Source organism: Hibiscus syriacus, unplaced genomic scaffold, assembly GCF_006381635.1.
Source record: "Hibiscus syriacus cultivar Baekdansim isolate YM2019G1 unplaced genomic scaffold, ASM638163v2 tig00112505_pilon, whole genome shotgun sequence".
Classification (NCBI taxonomy): domain Eukaryota; kingdom Viridiplantae; phylum Streptophyta; class Magnoliopsida; order Malvales; family Malvaceae; genus Hibiscus; species Hibiscus syriacus.
This window is the reverse complement of record NW_024063350.1, coordinates 115,253-134,155: the sequence shown is the minus strand read 5'-3', so window position 1 is coordinate 134,155 and position 18,903 is coordinate 115,253. Positions and strand designations below refer to the sequence as shown.

Below are 18,903 nucleotides of genomic sequence, written 5' to 3'. Positions count from 1 at the left end.
AACGAAACATGTTGTGAAGTCAACGTCATGGAGAGTTGAACCGTGTTTAAACACTTTGTTTGAGGTCTTGGATAATAACTTAAATGGTCTTATCGATCTAAATGCAAAGACGTGTAGTTGTATAAAATGACAAACATCTGGTTATTTGTGTTGCCATGTTATAAAAGTTTCTCTTCATCTAAACCAAGATGATTCATGCGTATACGCTATGGATTGCTACACTACAGAAGTATATCGACAGACTTATATCGAGATTGTCTACCCTATTCCACATCTTTCTGAGTAAGACATACCAGATGACTTACAAACAATTTTTCCACCAGTCATGGACAGAAGGCTACCTGGCTGACCAAAAAATCACGATCGTATATCGTCTAAGGGTGAAGAGAAGAAGATATCGACATGTAGTCGGTACAAGGAAAGTGGTCATACAAGGTTGACCTGTGGATCACCAATGCCATCACAATCATCTTTTTCTCTACCAAAATATGGATCCTCATCAAAATCCAAAGCTCATATGGTGCCAAGAAAAAGGAAATCAAAATCGCAATCAAAATGAAAATCCCAATCACAACCGCCTTCACCTTTTGGGACTATTAACTTAGGTGATTTTTAAATGCAAACATTGTATTATGTGTATTTTATGTGTGAATGCATACATTTTCAGTTAGACATGCATTAGTAACTTGAGCTTGAACATTGCTATGATATGTTCAGTTGTTATCACTTATCAGATTGTTGTTTGTTATCTTTTTGAAGGTGTTTGCCTTGAATTTAAACTAGAAAAAATATGGTTATTGTGAACTTCTCCGATTCATAACTCAAATTCGCAACTCGATATTCAAATTCGCAACGCGAAAATAAAATTTGCAGCATGAAAATCGCAACGCGAATTTGATTTTCTTAAAGGTAGTGTGCCTTCAACATGTCTTATTTGCCTTCAACATAATGTAGATTGAAATTAAACAACAAATCAATTAAATAAAAAACAATTTTTATTTATACTTTACAGTACATTGATACATCAATTTTCCCCAGACAGTACATCTAAATGCTCCTAACAATAGGGAGCTTACAGACATTGGTCAGAAATTATAACATCTGGAAGGATTAACCTGCAGAAATGTTATGGCCATGAGATTTTCTACACATCCAAAACCAACAAATATGAGCTGAAATTATTGAATTCTAGGTACTTAACCAAACATTTTCAAACTACTTTTGATCAATATTTCGTCTAAAACAAAGAGTAACAGGTTAATAACCCTTGCTCAAACTTACCAATAACAAGTGGTTGTTTATGCACACTTTTAGCACCCGGATGTAGGTAGGCAACGTCTCGCATATATCTCTCTAGATATATAATGCCAAAACCACAACCCTACTACACCTCTATCTCTATCTGTCGGAGGTAGAAACTGTTTACCTCCTCTCGTCATACGTTCCAAGCAAATGCATACAAGAGGACCACAATCCCCTCTGACTCCCGACGTTTGTTATGGTGATGTCTCGTCTCTTATCATTGTATCTTTTAACTTATTTGGCTTCTTGTTTCCTAAATTAGTCCAATAAGCAATCGCATCCAAGTATTTAGTCAAAAGATCGCTCCATCCCCTACAAATAATATCTTTCAAATCAGACAATGATATGTAATTCAGCATACTGTCATATACTATCGTCTTCAGGGATGGGATCTAAAGCTCGACGAGAATCCAATGACGATGTTCCATAACAGAGATAAACACCTACAATATAATATATTAATACTTCAATTGCGCACATCAAATAAATTTTATGAACACTTTTAAACATGCAAAAATAAATACTAACCTTATCGACCTCCCATCACGCAGGATAAATGATAGCTTGCCATTACCCAACGCATATGAAGCGTCTCTCTGATCCTGCAAGTGAGCTGCGTGAAAAGACGAAGGTATAATAGTCCATCCCGTCTTTTTGATTGTCTTCAATTTCCTTAGAACCAGAAGACGTGACACCCATGCATCAATATGTTGTTTTATAAAAAAATACATATATTAGTGAATTTAATAATTTTTTTAAAAAATAATTAAAATCAATATAAAAAGACTATAACACTTACCCCCCATTCAAAGTAGCCATTCTCTTAAAACCCTAATAAAACACCCTACTAAGACCGCTCAAGAAACAAATGTGTATTGTCAATTTTGCATATATCAGTGTAGCACCCCTGGCTCCGCTCATGTAGATAAAAATCAACTGCGGTCTTAGCTCAAACGGTATTATCCATAATTGTGTCCGGTAGTGTGCATATCTCGTGCTGAGGAATAGTACTGGCCGGTAATTGATACGAAAGCCAAATCTGATCCATCATACCGGGCACAAGAGGGGGTTTACCAATATATCGACATGGTATGCCATGTGGATCCTGAACGGTGAGAGGTGGATCCTAAACGATGGGAGGGGTCTCTTGAATGATGGGAGGGGCCTCTTGAACGATGACAGGTGAATCCTGAATAATGGGAGGTGGATCCTGAACAATGGTAGGTGGAACGGGCTTCTTCTTACGCAGTCTTGGAACTATTGGGGTGAAAGGAAACATAATGGCAGATCTATGACGTCTGATGCATGAACCCCAACGTGCAAGAAAAGCCTGACGTAGAGCACATACCTTATCAGGCCGCTAAAAATAAATTAATACATAAATCAGTAAATAAATAAATAATGCCAAAAGAAGGTTATTTGTATTTTTAGTATAATATTTCTTATAAAATTAAATAAACTTACCTCATTGCATAGAGTATGAACCTCATTCTGCAACGATAAAACAATCTCACGCAGAGCAGCTACCTCATCACGTAAAGCAGATACCTCACCATGTAAAGCACCATTGTCATCACGTAAAATAACTACCTCACCACGTAAAGACCCTACCTCATCACGCCATGCACCATTGGCGTCACGTAAAGCACCGACCTCATCACGTAAAGCACTGAACTCATCACGTAACTCCCCTAACTCATCCCGTGGAGGTAGAGAATGGGGAGATAAATATCGTGGATTCTTTTTCGGTCACCTATCATGAGGTGATGATGGAGAATAGGCTCGATGATGTGATGGAATAGGTGATGGCTCTCGGTGTCGAGGTGTAGAATCGGCTCCATCAGGTGATGGCTCTCGATGAGGTGATGGATCTCGGTGTCAAAGTGGAGAAGAGGCTCGATGAGGTGATGGATCTCGGTGTCGAAGTGGGAGGTTCTCATCATCCGTCCCATAAAAAAAGGCCTACTAGCTTGCCACCAATAAGTGGCAAGCTCAGCCTCTGTGGGTGTCAATATCCGTAAGGGATAGTTTGCCTCCTAACAATATAAAAGCCCAAACAAAGTCAAACATCTACTAGTAATAACTTGTTTATATATGGTAGTATTTGTTAACTTACATCATTCATCGTCGTATATGGTAGTAAATCTTCCCAATCTAACAGCCAGATCCTCCTCCAAGCAATAGCTCTAGGAATATCATTTGAATTCTTGATGGCATAAGTACGCATGTTGGGAAATGCCTCAAATATCCAAATCTACAAACAATATAATGTACAAACATTAATTTTAGTAATTGTTAAATAATTAATTTTGGAAACATTATATAGAAATTATTACCTTAAAGGCCCAAATAAAGCCCTGTCAAAGTGTGTTTGGAACCATGCCCGCGCAAACTACGACGGTCCTCAAAGGCATACGACAATTGTTTCCAGGTAGCTTTCCATAGATATGAACCCCACGGAAACATGTTCCATGCATCTAGGTCCTTTACCAATCATATTAAATCCTGAAAAATAGGTTGTCTACCCTCTTTGGCTAAAAAGTCGGCATACAAAAGTAACAAATGGCATACTCGGACAACATCAAGGTCATCCATCCGAGTAAAACCATCTTTATGAAGTAATCTTCTCAAATAGTCGACATGTAAAATGGCCTTCACCTTTGCTAGCTCAGGAAAAACCTGAAATAACCATGATGGGCGGGCGATATGACTAGTATACGGACCTAATTCATCGTGTCGTCCGAAATGTAGACCAATGACTAAGAAAAACTCCTCCCGCCCAAAACGAGTATACGTCGGTGGAAAATGAAACCATATCTCCTCATCACCAAGTTGTATCCCATCAGGTAGATCGTTAGTCATGGTCTGAAGAAACAAATGAGTCAACATGGCATCTCCATCTGGATGTTGTACTTTCAGCCATGGCCCAACACAAGTATTCTCTAACAAATTTCTTTGGACAGGTGTAAGTGTCGATGCAATTGTAGTGGTGAGGCTTAATTTATTCCTTAAAGTTAATGCAACCGAAAAAAATTCCTAACAAAAACAATAAACATACCAAGTTAGATATACTAATAATATACCAAAAACCTACAAATTATACACAATAAACATACATGATATTAAATAGGGAAAATATAGCCAAAATATGTTTCAAACTAGCCCGGTATTCACCCAAGTCATTATTCTATCATAGTTCACAAAATGCATCAGATAACATTCCAGAAGTAAGTATACACAATGTTAAAAGGACAACATATATGTTTAGTGCAGGTTCAAGGATAACATTCTAGAAGAGTAGTAGTTTATTCTTGAAACTTAAATTCGCAACACTGTGAAGAAAATATAGCCAAATATGTTTCAAACTAGCCCGGTATTCACCCAGTCATTATTCTATCATAGTTCACAAAATGCATCAGATAACATTCCAAAGTAAGTAACACAATGTTAAAAGGACAACATATATGTTTAGTGCAGGTTCAAGGATAACATTCTAGAAGAGTAGTAGTTTATTCTTGAAACTTAAATTCGCAACACTGTGAAGTTAGTATTTGTCTTTGTTTTTTGGTTGAAGTAATACAATTCATTCAAGTTTCAATTTGCAGATGAAGAGTAGTTTATTCCACGAAAACTAAAATCGCGTTGCGATTTTCGTGTTGCAAATTTAAGTTCCAAAAACTACTATTCTTTGAAACTTAAATGAATTGCATTACTTCAACCAAAAGACAAATACTAACTTCACAGGGTTAAAGACTAAACAATTTAGCAGTATTAGCAGCAACCGAATGAATTTACTAAGCAATCTAAGTGAAATGGTTAATCTATATATTGAAATTACGAGTAAATTTATCATCAATTTAAATATGAAAAATCTAATAATAATACAAAAATTTCAAAATAAAAATAATTAAAAAAACTAACCCCCAGTGGTTGTTTCCATTTGTGGTCTCCGCGTTGAGAAAATAAACGCGCTTTGCGAATTTGACTTATGTGTTGCGAATTCCAAATTTGTGTTGCGAATTTAGAAAATCGTGTTGCGAAAAAGAAATTTGAGTTGTGAATTTCAAAACTGAGTTGCGAATTTGGAAACTGTGTTGCGAAATTGGAGTTCGTGTTGCGAATTTGATACCGCGTTGCGAATTTGTTGGTTATTTTCGCAAATCCAAAAAAAGTTGGTTAAAATCGTATATTATAAGGCATTTTCGGTCGCTGAAGTTATTTTCTCTTTCTTAAATGTTTCTTTTTTAATTAGCTTCCGTTGATTAACTTTGAAGCTAGTCAAAATCCAGCTAGAGAGCTAAAAGAAATTGAATTACAATGTTAATATTTAAAAAAAGCTTAAGTGTACAAAAACTATTCAATCTATGCTTGTTTTTCTAATTTAGTGCCTAAGGTTTTAGTTTATGGTCTAACGTTTCATTCCATTATTCAAAATGGGTCAAACTGTGACACCGTTAATTTAACCATTAACGCATTAAAAATGCTAACCTAACATATTTTATTAATATTAAAAAATAATTTCTAAAAATAAGAAATTAATTAAAATGAAAAATTAAACATTATTCCCACTGCAAATCCCACTCTATCTTCTTCCTCCATTCCCACAACTCCCACGTCACCGTCCCTGCCCTCTTTCGATATGGCCCTCTTCTTCCCACCACTTGACAGCCCTAAGAACCGGTTCACAACACTTGGTCGACGTAGAATGTAATTGATATTGCGGCTTTTACTGAACCAGTAATCTTCTTCATCATCGTCGTCCTCCTCCTCTTCTTCATCGTTCGGTAGTTATTTCCAGCTTCTTGCTTATGATCGGGATAAAAGTGTTTTCCTCTTATTGGAACAATCATAGTACTAAATTGCGGCTGCAACGCAGCGTAACGCCACATTGTAGCGATTTTTAAGGTTACGGCGATGCAATATCGTCGCAACGCGATAAGGGAACCGCATCACGATTGTTGCGGTCAAAAACCATTACGTAACACCACAACACGTTATAAACTACGCCGCAACGCCGCAACAAACTTTAAATTATCTAAAATATAAAATTACATAGATGAATTGTTCTAATTTAATTATTAAAACTGGATTATAAATATATATCACTAATAATATCGTAATAGTTATGTTTAAAATTAGTTGATTAAATTTGAATTAATTAAATTATTTATTAATGTTATTTTAAAATTCAAATTAATTTAAATTTAAATTGATTTTTTCTCATATCTAAAATTGACGTGATTAATTTTAAACTAAATTTTTATATTAACATTAAGTATTATAATTGTATGTTTATTTATTATTATATTGAGAAATAATTGATAGACGCTGGAGTAAACAACTTCATAATTATTTACATTATGCTGATACGTTATAAAACTTTTAAATTTAAATTGTGATATCTTGTTTAGATATTTATTATGCTATTTTTTATGTATGATATTTTCTAAATCCATAATTTCTATACGGAGGCAATTCCACAAGTGAGGTGGTTTGTGAAACTATGAATGGAGTTAGAAATGTCATACAGAGGATAGAACCTAACTTGAATGATCAAATTCTTACAATGAACCAGTATGTATTTTATATACTTAAATTGTTTAAAAACTAATAAATTATCATATTTAAACTACTAATTCATTTATTTTTTTAGTTGTTGCTATATTAAGACAAATTGGATTCTTTTGGAACACCATTAGTTCAAGCTGCAATTTTGAAGACTAACCCTGGTAAACAAAAAGAATTTATCCTCTATAGTTTTGTAGATAATAAAGATATTTGTATAAATATTTTATGAATTATATCTTAATATTTATGTTTTTTATAGTTGGTGATGGATTAATCATGGAAATTGTGCACCGCAACTTTAACACATTGATGTCAAAGTTTTGAGTCAATCAACTTCATCTTCAAATTGTGAGCATGATTGGAGTACTTTTAGTTTGATCCATAAAAAGAGAATAGACTCAAGCATAAAAAACTTCAAAAATTGGTTTATGTCCATTATAATATGAGGTTGAAGCTGAGACACATGCAAAGAAAAAGTGCACAAGAATCATAAATGGGTTTTAATCCGATTAATCTTGAAAATATTTTTGAAGAAGATGGCCTACTAAATGCATGGATTGAAGAAAGAGAGAATTCTACACTTGATAGAAAACAAAATTTCTCATGGTTGTATGAGGAGTTACTTAATGAAACTGGTGAAGAAACTCAAGGTGAAGATATAAACAATTTACCTATTCCATCTAATGAGGAAAATGTTCAACTATCAAAGTCAAGTAATGATGATGATGGCGATGACGACGATGATGTGGTGGTTGTGATGATCATGGTGGTGATAATGAAGGTACATACCAACTAGGATATGGACACATTTATTCTACTGCTTTTCATGGAGATCAAGGTACATCCAGATATCCTTACGATGATAATTCAAGTTTGTATAGAACAAATGCATCACAAAATAAAAGATATGATGATGATAGAACTCATAGGATGATGGAAGAACACTTTTTTGATTCATTTGCAGGTTCATCATCATATAGTTCCGCTACAAATGATAATGAAATTAGTGAATCATCTCATGGTTCTCATTCTTACCAACCAAATTCATGTTATCCACCTTACCTTGAACAAAATACAAGTTATGGATCTTCTGGTCATCATTTATCATACAACATGTTTCCTACCAATGATACATCTTATGATGAACATAATGTGATGTCTTCTTCACATGGAATAGGAATGATCCATTCATTTTGGTGGTGAACTGTAAGATACATAATTTTTATATTCGTAGTTATGCATTTTTTTCTTTATAAGTTATGTAAAATGAATATTTTTGTGTTACAATATAAAAATTTGATATGATTTTAGTGATATTGTTTATATGTTATTCATTAACATTATAATTGTTATTACCCATTATCCAGTATGATAACACTTCTATGATTTATATTTGTTTCTAATAAATTTTTATCTATGAAATTAAATTTTTATTTTCAAAATAAAATATTAAAAGAGTATATTTATATTAGCATATTAAAAGATAACTGTAAAATGTATAAATATAGTATATTAAACCTATTGTGATTTTTTAGGAAGAGATCAAGTCCACGACAGCCGCAACAAATTACGTAACGTCCGTAGCATCCGCAACCGCAGCAAAATTTATAACCTCAATTTGATACTATGGGAACAATAGAAAATAATGGTCGAGTCGAGAAAGGCAAAGCCCTATACTCCACACCTTTCATGGCGTCGTAGTGGCGGTGGAGTTTCTCCATCTTGTAATGGCACTGGATAACAGTCATGGAGGCGGGGTGGTCGAAGATGCCGCAACGAGTGGTGACGGGTTAAGGTGAATTCCTCCCACTGGTCGGCCTTGAGTTGGCCGCGTTGGAGAGAATACCATTTCTCTTGGTAGGCTTGGATTAGGTTGAGGGTTTCTTGATGAGTCCAAGGAAAGAGTTGGGGTTTTCTAGCAGTGTTCGTGTCGACCCCGCCATTGAGAGTTATTAGTTAGGCTTTTGGGGTTCAAAATAGAAGTGGGATTAGAAGTCAGGACGATTTCAAAAGCATTTGGATATTTGCATAGAGGTTTGAGAGGATGGAAAGGCAAAAGATGGAAACAATGCTAGAAAGTAAGAGATTCATAATGAAAATGGAGAAACAAAGGATTGAGATGATACTACATCACTACCTGCCTGTAGATTTTGAGAACTGATTTAGGGTTCTTGATACATGCATAACAAGGCCCACATCAAAGGAAGAAGTAATAACTCTTCCAAATGATCCACTCGTCCAAGCCTTGGAAAAGAAAACCAGAACAGAAGCTGACTTGCGATGACTGTTTGAATGGGATCCTGATCTTATTTGGTCAACATGTCTTCTGTAGATACAATCGTTTGTCTCTTATCTTTTCAACGGTTCTTGAATCGTATCAATTCGATATCGGGAACTCTAGATACATTCATTTTAGTGAAGACAACACATGCAGAAATTCCTATACGAGATTAATACGTGGTTTTGTAAATATTACGAATTTTCAATATTTATATCGATTATTTGTAATATAATTTAATATAGGATGATGCATTATATTTTAAGATTAGATATTATTTTATTAGGAATTAAGTTTGAGTTAAAAACATTATTTTTAGTTATTATTATTTTATTAGAAATTAGAGTTAAGACATGTTTCATTTGTTATTATTTTATTCATCAGTTATTTAGGACCTTTAGAACTCACCCCTATATAAAGGAAGCTTCATTCAACTTTGTAAATCATATTTTCTTTGATTAATAATACAACGAGAGTTCGTTTTTGCAAGTGTTGATTGTCTTGTGGCTTCGAAGCTTCTTCTCTGGAGTTCTTTCAAGTTCTTGTGAGGGAGATTAATCTTTACACTCCAATTTGCCTTTTCATCGCGACTAGGAGGGTTGGTTAGAGCCATATTATTGTGTTTACCTTTTCATTGTGACTAGAAGGGCTCGATAGGACATTATCCATCTATTTTCCAAAAATTCATCCTCACCATCATCACATTTGCCATCCACCTTCACAAGGGAGATATTTTGATTTCTTTATTATCATATTTTATTTTTAAGTTCCTTATCTTTTGTTTATATTGTTCAATATTATTCTTTACCTTGTTTTCAGCACTTAAAAGGAACCCTAAGAACCTTACTTGCTACTGACACCTTCCCCTATTCATTCCCCATTGTTATTCATTGAGTCTAGAGCTTTCTAGGTTTGATTCTTCAACAAGAGCAATGTTTATTAATCCGCCACCGCTTCCCTATAAGTTCTTGAATTCCATTTCAGAAAAAGGTGGAGAAAGGAAGAGAGGGAAAGACTGATTAGGATAATCATGTTTTTACAATGATTATAAACTAAATAAGATTTAATTTTTAATTAATTTATTATTTTTAGAAATCATTTTTATTATTAAAAAATATTCAAGATGATATTTTTAATGAGTTACGTCAAACTTAACGGTCCGTCACGGCCTGGTCCATTTTAAGTAACGGAATGAAACGTTAAACACCAAAGTGAAAATAAATAAACTTTAACACTAAACTTAAAAAATGGACATAGATTGAACACCTTTTGTATACTTAAACCTTTAAAAATGATCTTAAATTTTTTTTAATATATTTTATATAAAATTTATATAAAAAATATTTTTTAAGTATCAATTAATACCCTATTATATGATGTGGCTCAGTCATTGTTAATAAAGACTTTGGATCTCTGTGAGCTTTATCTTTCGATATCTAAAATTATTTATGTAAATCCTAATTTCAATCTTATATAGATTAAATTAAAAGTTATTGCTGGTATCTATTATGAATTTTTCTTAGTTATTTATAATTTATATATACTTTTTATATGTAACTACTTAAATCTAAAATATTTATAAAGAATATATTTTTTATCACTTAAGTCGATCGATGAATTCTTTACAAAGATATTTTCTTTTGATAATTTTGGTGTGAATATAAAGTAGTATCTATTTAAATAGAAAAAGGGACACTAGTTACCAAAAAACTCTTACATAAAAAAAAATATCAAACTAAAAAATAAGTAAAAAAAATAAAATATTCAATTGAGGATGATGTCCAACATCAAAAGAACTCAATAATCTTCATAAAACTTCTTGTATATGTCGAACAATATGTTTTACAAAGTGATAAAGGAGTGATGAGTGAAAAAAAAATTTGGTAGACTAATTCACTACATAGTTCTTATTATATAGAAAACAACCTTTCACCAAAGAAAGGATCTAACAATACGTGATCACTGATAAACCAATCAGAAAACATGCCTCGAATATCTTTGTGCGAGCATCAACACAATCATAGAAATACGCAAAAACTTACCAAAAGTCATAAGGAACATGCCATAAGAGTAGAGAAAAAGTGTGTCACAATAGTAGAGAAAAATGTGTCACGAGAACAAATATTTTTATTTAAAATTGGAAAACTTAAAATAAAATAATATAATATGAAAAAGAAAAATAAATAATAATCACCGACGATTGACAAACGATATTAAATTTGTTGTCATCGTCGCAACAAAAATCAAAGTAAAAGAAGAAGATGATATAAAAATATTAAGAAAAAACTTGGATTAAATAAAAAGAAAGAAACCCTATTTTATTTGGTCTACGTTTTTTTTAATGATTGAAGAGTAAAACAAATTAATTAATTTTCTTTTTTTACTATTTGGTTCCATTACTACTTTCCTTCTTTATGCAGCGGATTTGCCCCTCTCGATTCAAAGACTTCTTTTTTCATCTCTCCACATTTTTTTATTACAATGATTAAATTTTATATACCATTCATCATCCAAAATCAAAAGATTTTTCTTTTGAACTTAAGATTTTATCTATTTAGATACATTCAATTTCACATATTTTTATATATTATAATAATAACAACTATTCGAATCAATTTAAGACCGAATTAATTGAGATTTTATATTTAAATTTTATTTTACATGAATTTGACCGAATATATTTTTATATAATGATTGACTTGCGATTGCATAATTGTAATGTTGGAAAGCCTTCACGCTCAACCGATGCAACTCACCTTGCTCTGGAATTTCCATGAACCCCAATTCTACATCCCAAAAGAAATCAAAACAATTTCATCTCATTTAGCTTTTCCTAGTTAGCAAACGAGACACTGATTTTCTTTAAGAAAAAGTTTTAGTTTGGTTTACAATCAGCAGCAAGAAAGATGTGAGCAGGTTCCAATTATTGACTATCCCCAATTGATTAATATTTACCTCAAGGATGGATGGAGGGGATGGGGCAGTCGTCTCTTACTAAAAATATCAAATTCGCATATATTTTTTATTTTATTTTATATATATTTTTATTGATAATATGTTTTTGTCCCTCTAAATTTTATAAGTTTACTTCTCTTAAAATTTTATGAATTTGAGTCTCTAATAAAAAATCATACTTCTATCGCTCATTGATATAGTATGAAGATACCAAGAAAAAAACCTTTGATAGTTGATATTTGAAAGTGAGAGAAAATGATAAATAAATCCAACTAGCTAAGCTTATAGCAACATCAACATGCTCAAGGCAAAAACTTCAAAGTTTCGCATATAATATTATATATATATGTGTGTGTGTATAATGAGCTCCAAAATTATATGACCTGAAGATAACGCTGCCTTTTAAGGTTTATCAAATTGTATTGGTTAATGGGTTTGGTTGTATATATTTTATTCTCTTCCCAATGAGAAAACAAAATAACAAAAATATATATTATGGAAAAAGATGAATCCATTGACCTTTTTTCTCCATTTTCTTTTATGGCAATTAGGCTTAGATTAATGGGTTTTGTTTGTCATCTATAGGCATTGTTTATTCCAATATAAAACATAAAGGGTAAACTATACCAACGACCACTCAACTATAGCCCTTTTTCATTTTGACCATTTTTGAATTATTGTCAATCATACCATCCAACTATTTAAATACATTCAATCAGGGCACTAGTCTTTAACAGTTAACGGAATTGCTGACGTAGCCGTTAATAAAATTGATATAATTACACATTTAGTTCTCATTACTTACACATTCTATGAAATTAATCATAATTTAAAGTTAATTAAATAAATTTAATCCTCCAATTATATGAAGACACGAGTCAATGGTGGCATATGTCATGACACATGTCACAACATTTTTGGAGGGCTTTTCTGAATTTAAATAATATTTTTTGGCTAATGTTTTACAATATATAACATTTAACTTATATTATCACGAAGCCAAAAAAAAAAGGAAAATGAAAGTAAAGTAAAAAAATCAAACCTTAGCCTATTACGAAATATATAAAAAATTACTCTTACAATTCAATATAATATTATTAACTAATTAAAAACATTACATTTAATTTAAAATATTAACAAATTAAATTTGTTTTTTTTTATTTTAAATCTTAGTTTAACTGCATTTTTATATATATATAAATTTATTTAATTATTAACTGATAATTACATCTGTTTTGGTTGGCTAAGTTTTTTTATATTTCGTAATAGGCCAATATTTGAGTCGTTAAACACTTGTTTATACAAGATTAAAAATAAATTTAAGATTTGTACAATATTAAAATTGACTTCTAATTACATATTTTAAATGTATTATCCAATAAAAAATAATTAAATATAAATGATTCGTATACTTTATTTTTAATAAAAAAGTAAAATTAATAATTAATAATTAAGTACATTTTAATAATTAGTTAATAATTAAATACATAGTTAAATAACTAATGTGGTGAAAAACTTATCAAACATGGTTGTTGGTGTAGTGTTGAGAGGGATGCTTAATTCCTTGGAGAGCTTGGATTGAATCCCCTAGCATCATTTTATTTATTGATTTTTCTTCCATCAGATGATGCCACGTGTTTCATCTATTAGTGAAAAATATTTAAATTAAATATAAATTAAATTAAGAAAAAACTTTCCAATAATATTGTGACATGTATCTTCATATAATTGGAAGAGTAAATTTAGTTAATTAATTTAAAATTATAACTAATTTGATAGAATGTATAAGTAATGAGTACTAAATATGTAATTATATCAATTTTCTAACTGCCACATCAGCACTACCGTTAACTGTTAACGATTAATGGTCTGATTGAATGCATTTAAATAGTTGGGCAGTCTGATTGACAAGAATTCAAAAATGGTGATCAAAATAAAAAAGGCTATAGTTTATCCAAAAAAATAACAATTAGTGTTTTGAAGATATTCGGGGAAAAGAGTTTTGGGAATGTTTGTCTTCTAGTGGTGCGTGAAAAATGTCAAAAGCTGTGGTATTGGCACCTAACCATCCATGGAATTTTAATCCTTCTACCGGATATTTTAGATTCAACGATTAATATATTATATGATTCATTATTTGCTTTTGGATGTTTGTTAGTGAGTGAGCATCAAATTTCAGACTCCTTGAATTTATTGTGATTAAAGTATAGGTTATTTAATTCCATTCACAAGTTTAATTATTATATCCTTCGTATGGTATTAGAGCTTCAAGATAATTGATCATGCAAGTAATTATTGATTCAAGATTATGGAAATCACTTCACCAATTTGCATCTAAACTATGGTTGTTTCCCTCGTAGTAGTTCTCCGCACTCACGAGTAGAATATTGGTTATTTTTATTTAGATATTATTGAATTATTTCTATTCTGGTTTATTTTTGTTCAGGGATATTATTGGAATTAATCGACTAAAATCAACAGTGAAAAGGTAGTTCGTAATTTTTTTAGGTGTCGTGGCTCTAGTAATGGGCTCAACAAATTTCGGTGATCCAATTAGCATTTTTTAGAAGGTGGTCTGATGTTATCTTGAAGACAAATTTGAGATTTTATTGAAGATAAATGCTTAGGAGATAATTGAAGGTTATCAAAAAGATAAAACAAAATTCAAATTGAGCCACTAGTTTTAAATATTTTATCTTTAACTTTTGTGATAAACCTTTAAATTTAATTTAAGAAGATTTTATTTTGAATGTCTTTATCTTTTAGTTATTTTATTTTTTTAGAGATTTTTAGGCATAAATACCCCTTAGGTACAACATCAAAAAATAGATTGGAATTTATTTTTCCCTTGGTAATTTCTATAGAAGTTATTTTTCTTTTCATTATTTTTTACTTTACTCTCTATTTATTAGACATAGACTTTTGCGATAGTTTAATTCTAATCGTGAGATTTGAGTGCGCTTAACAACTTTGAGATAGCATTCTTCCATTCTCTAAAAACCAGGAGTAATAATCAGTCATTCCTTCAAAAGTCACGACTCTTTCACTTTAAAAAGACGTTGTTGGCTTGAAGGTTGTTTTGAGTTAATATTAGGGAGATAAATCGGTTGGTCCTGGTTCGACTTCATGTGAACAAACTTAGTGGCAGTCCACTAAAAAGAATCAAAATCGTGTTCTATTGTCAGTGAGACATTGTAACTCGAGTCAAACTTTTCTGTAACTTAAAGTTGTCTTAGTGCTAACAGTGATAAACATGGTTAGTTCAGCAAAGATTTAATTTTTGAGATAGACTTAAAAATATAAGTTAACCGAAAAGAAAAGTTAGATGCAAGGGTTAGGCCTTGTTGACTTTAATTGGCGTACATCATGAAGGAAAAATTATATTTCGATGATCAATTGAAATTTAGGCTAAGAAAATCCTAACACTAAATCAACCTTATTGAATTGTTTCGTTATTTTAATTATTATCTATTTACTTTATTTTTACTTATTTTTATTTATTTATAACAGCTCTAAATCCTGCACTTTTACTTTTGCAGTTAAAACCGAAGGATCGAAACAAGCATATTTATCAAACTTTGTTGAACCTTATGGATCGACATCTATTTCTTTATAGTAATTTCATCACTTAATTAAGATTAGAGTATTTATTTATTTGATAATTTTTTATGCTTGTCAAATTAGCATTGTTGTCGGAGACTTCTACAAAAGTACTAATATTGTTTCTTTCTTTTATATATGACCAGATCACTTTCAAGAAAATTAACAAATTACGAACTTGAATTCAAAACACTTGCCCGGAGATTACCCGGAGATTACGTGGAGAAACTCTTTGATGAAAACAACAACAACAAAAGAAACCCGAACCTGAATACGAACACATCTCTTACATCGAGGATTTATTCACATTTGAAAATGAAGAATCAAAACGTATGGCTGATCTGACAATCCAAGAGCTTTCTGTCGCACATGATGAATAACAATTGTTTTGCATCATATTCCCGAATGGAAAAACACCATTTGATAGGTTTAATCTATCTTTTTTTTTAACTTCTACAGTTTGTAAAATTAGAACCTGAATAAATATCTAAAAGATTTTTATATGATTTGCCTGAGTATGAAGCCACATGGAGTATCGGAAGACCAAACCAAATTTTGTACTTTTCCTTTTTTCTTAGCCGATTCAGTAAATGATTGATTATTTTATTTACCTCATAGTTCTATTAATACATGGGATGATATGCCTTGCTCATTTCTTAACAAGTTTTTCTCTACGGCTAAAGCAAGAGAACTAAGGAGGAGTATCATAGAGATTGACAAAAGCACAATTAATCATTATACGATTATTGGGAACAATTTTAAAAGCCGTGCACCAGTTATTTTCAACATGACCTTTCAGAACAAACCCTTTTATAATACTTCTATGAAGGTTTACTCCCCATGGAGATGAAAATGATCGATTTTGTGAATGGAAGATCTCTAGTGAACATGACCCCTCATGCAGCCAGAGATTTAATTTCGACTATGACCACCAACGCTAAGCAATTTTGCTATTCTAATGAACCCACTAAATGGATTCATGAGATAAGTACTCCTTCCATTGAAGATAAAATTGATAAGGTTACTAATATTGTTCGATCTTTACTTGCAGGAAAAATAGGGTTGACTCACTTATGTGGAATCTGTATGATGCCAGATCATTCAACGTATTATTGTCTGATGCTTCAGAAGGATAATACAACACATATGGATACTATCGAGAAATTTTAGGGATGTTCTCAAAGGCCCTATAACCCTCACTCAAATTGTTAGCTTTATCGATCAACCAAAAATCGCCAAGTAGGGGTGATTTGGCCTTTGAAAATTTTGTGGTGGAAATAATTTGAATTAAAACTTTGCACAAAGAATTTAGAGTGGTTCGACTTCAACCCAAGGCTACATCCACTACCTTAGAATCCACACTAAGAATTTCTCAAATCCACTATATTTACAAACCTTTAAGAACAAAGTGTAACCTTACAAACACTTCACGATTTATACACCAAAACCTTGAATACACACCCTCCCAAAATGTAATTAAAAATTTAGCAAACAAAAGAAAAACTCAAAAGGCAAATGTGCTTGCACAAATTAAGGACTCACCCAAACCACACTCGATAAAAAAATAACCAATATAGCTCACAAGTGTATTCATAAAGAATTTTACAATCTTAGCTTTAAAACTCTTTTGATGTTGGTTTGATATTGCAATTGACTTTCTTGTTGTTCTCCATTTTAATCTTAGTCCCTTTTATGTCTTCTAATATCAATCTAGCTATTTGGAACCGTTATAGATAGATTAAAGTCATTGGATTCATTAATTTTGAGCATTTAATGCTCACTTGCACATTTAGTATCGATACTAAGAAGCTGGTTTTGAGATCGAACATCCTAACAGTCAAAATTATAGCTGCTAACCTTTGGTATTGATATATTTTATATGAGTATCGATACTCACCAACCGATATCGATACCAACCCCATAGTATCTATACCAAAAGCCTACTGAAACTTTGGTATGAGACTAACACGTTGGTTTCGAGACTGAAAGATGTTTTGACTAAAATTCAAGTGTTTTGAGCTTTAATACAATACTTATAATTTACTCAAGAACACTTATGATTATTTTTCATGCTTAAAAACACTTTAAAATAGTTTTTGACAAATATCATTGAGAAATCTCTCCATTGGAACATATACATTGACTTAAAAGGACCATCATCATCATGGATATTCAAGTAGATATCAATGAAGGAGGGACTAAGAGTAAATGTTTTGCCCATAAGGTACGAATCTATCCCAATGACTCTATTCATGTTATTTTCGGCATGGACAATGATGACATATGAGAAAAAGGCACGAACAATGTTTGAATTAACCTTGGGAAGAATGCTAAACAAGTCTAACCAATCCCACGAGACGAAGGTTTCAAAGATGGTGAATTGGTAAACCCATGACATAAGAAAGTTGGGATTAATGGTACACTCGTTTCGGAGGGGTTTTGTTTTGGAAAAAATGATTGAATAGGTTGAGTGCATTAGGGTCCCTAAAGAAAGCATTTCAAAAGATTATGAGCTAGAGGTTTGACTCGGATGAGTAGTACCACTAGTCCTAGGATGATTTAGGTTTGTTCTACGAGGCATGTTTGATAAAAAAAATAGTGGTTATGACAAAAGGAATGTTTGTTTGGGAATTTTGTCCAACACTTGGTGGACAATCCTAAAATAAGAGTTTTGAAATTCAATGAATGGGTTATCCTCTTGAAATAAAGACATGAATAAAGTATCCCAATAATAAATCCAATAGAAACCAATAAAACCAATTTTCTCATAAATTAAAAAAATGGAACCCTCAAGAGTAGATTTTTGAAAAATATTTTAAATAAAACATGTTGTTAATGCAAAGAAAATATGTTCAAACAACATATATCTCATTTCTAAAACCAAATGCAATTTAAAAACATGATTAGAGATAAATTTTAAGCATGATTTTCAAAAATAAAGAAAATAGGTTCATTTGAAAATACCTCAAGTTTTGATGAAAATGGTGGATTTTTATGAGTCCCTTTAAAGTAAATCCACTAAGGATGATGAAGGAATGGTGAATTTGGAACGAATTTGTAGTCAATTGGAGTGAATATGAGGGAATTTGAGTGTGAGGTTTGGTTTAACGTTTTGAAAGTTTGGAAAATGAGTAATTTTGGGATAAAATAACTCCTTTTTAACGTGAACAGAGGCCCCGGTCTCGATACTAAGACATACG

The 18,903-nt window shown here is 31.7% G+C and overlaps 1 pseudogene; it reads right to left on the bottom strand.

Moving 5' to 3' along the window:
* Positions 1-2,428: 2,428 nt before the first annotated feature.
* LOC120181008 lies at positions 2,429-16,319 on the bottom strand (annotated as a pseudogene).
* Positions 16,320-18,903: the final 2,584 nt, after the last annotated feature.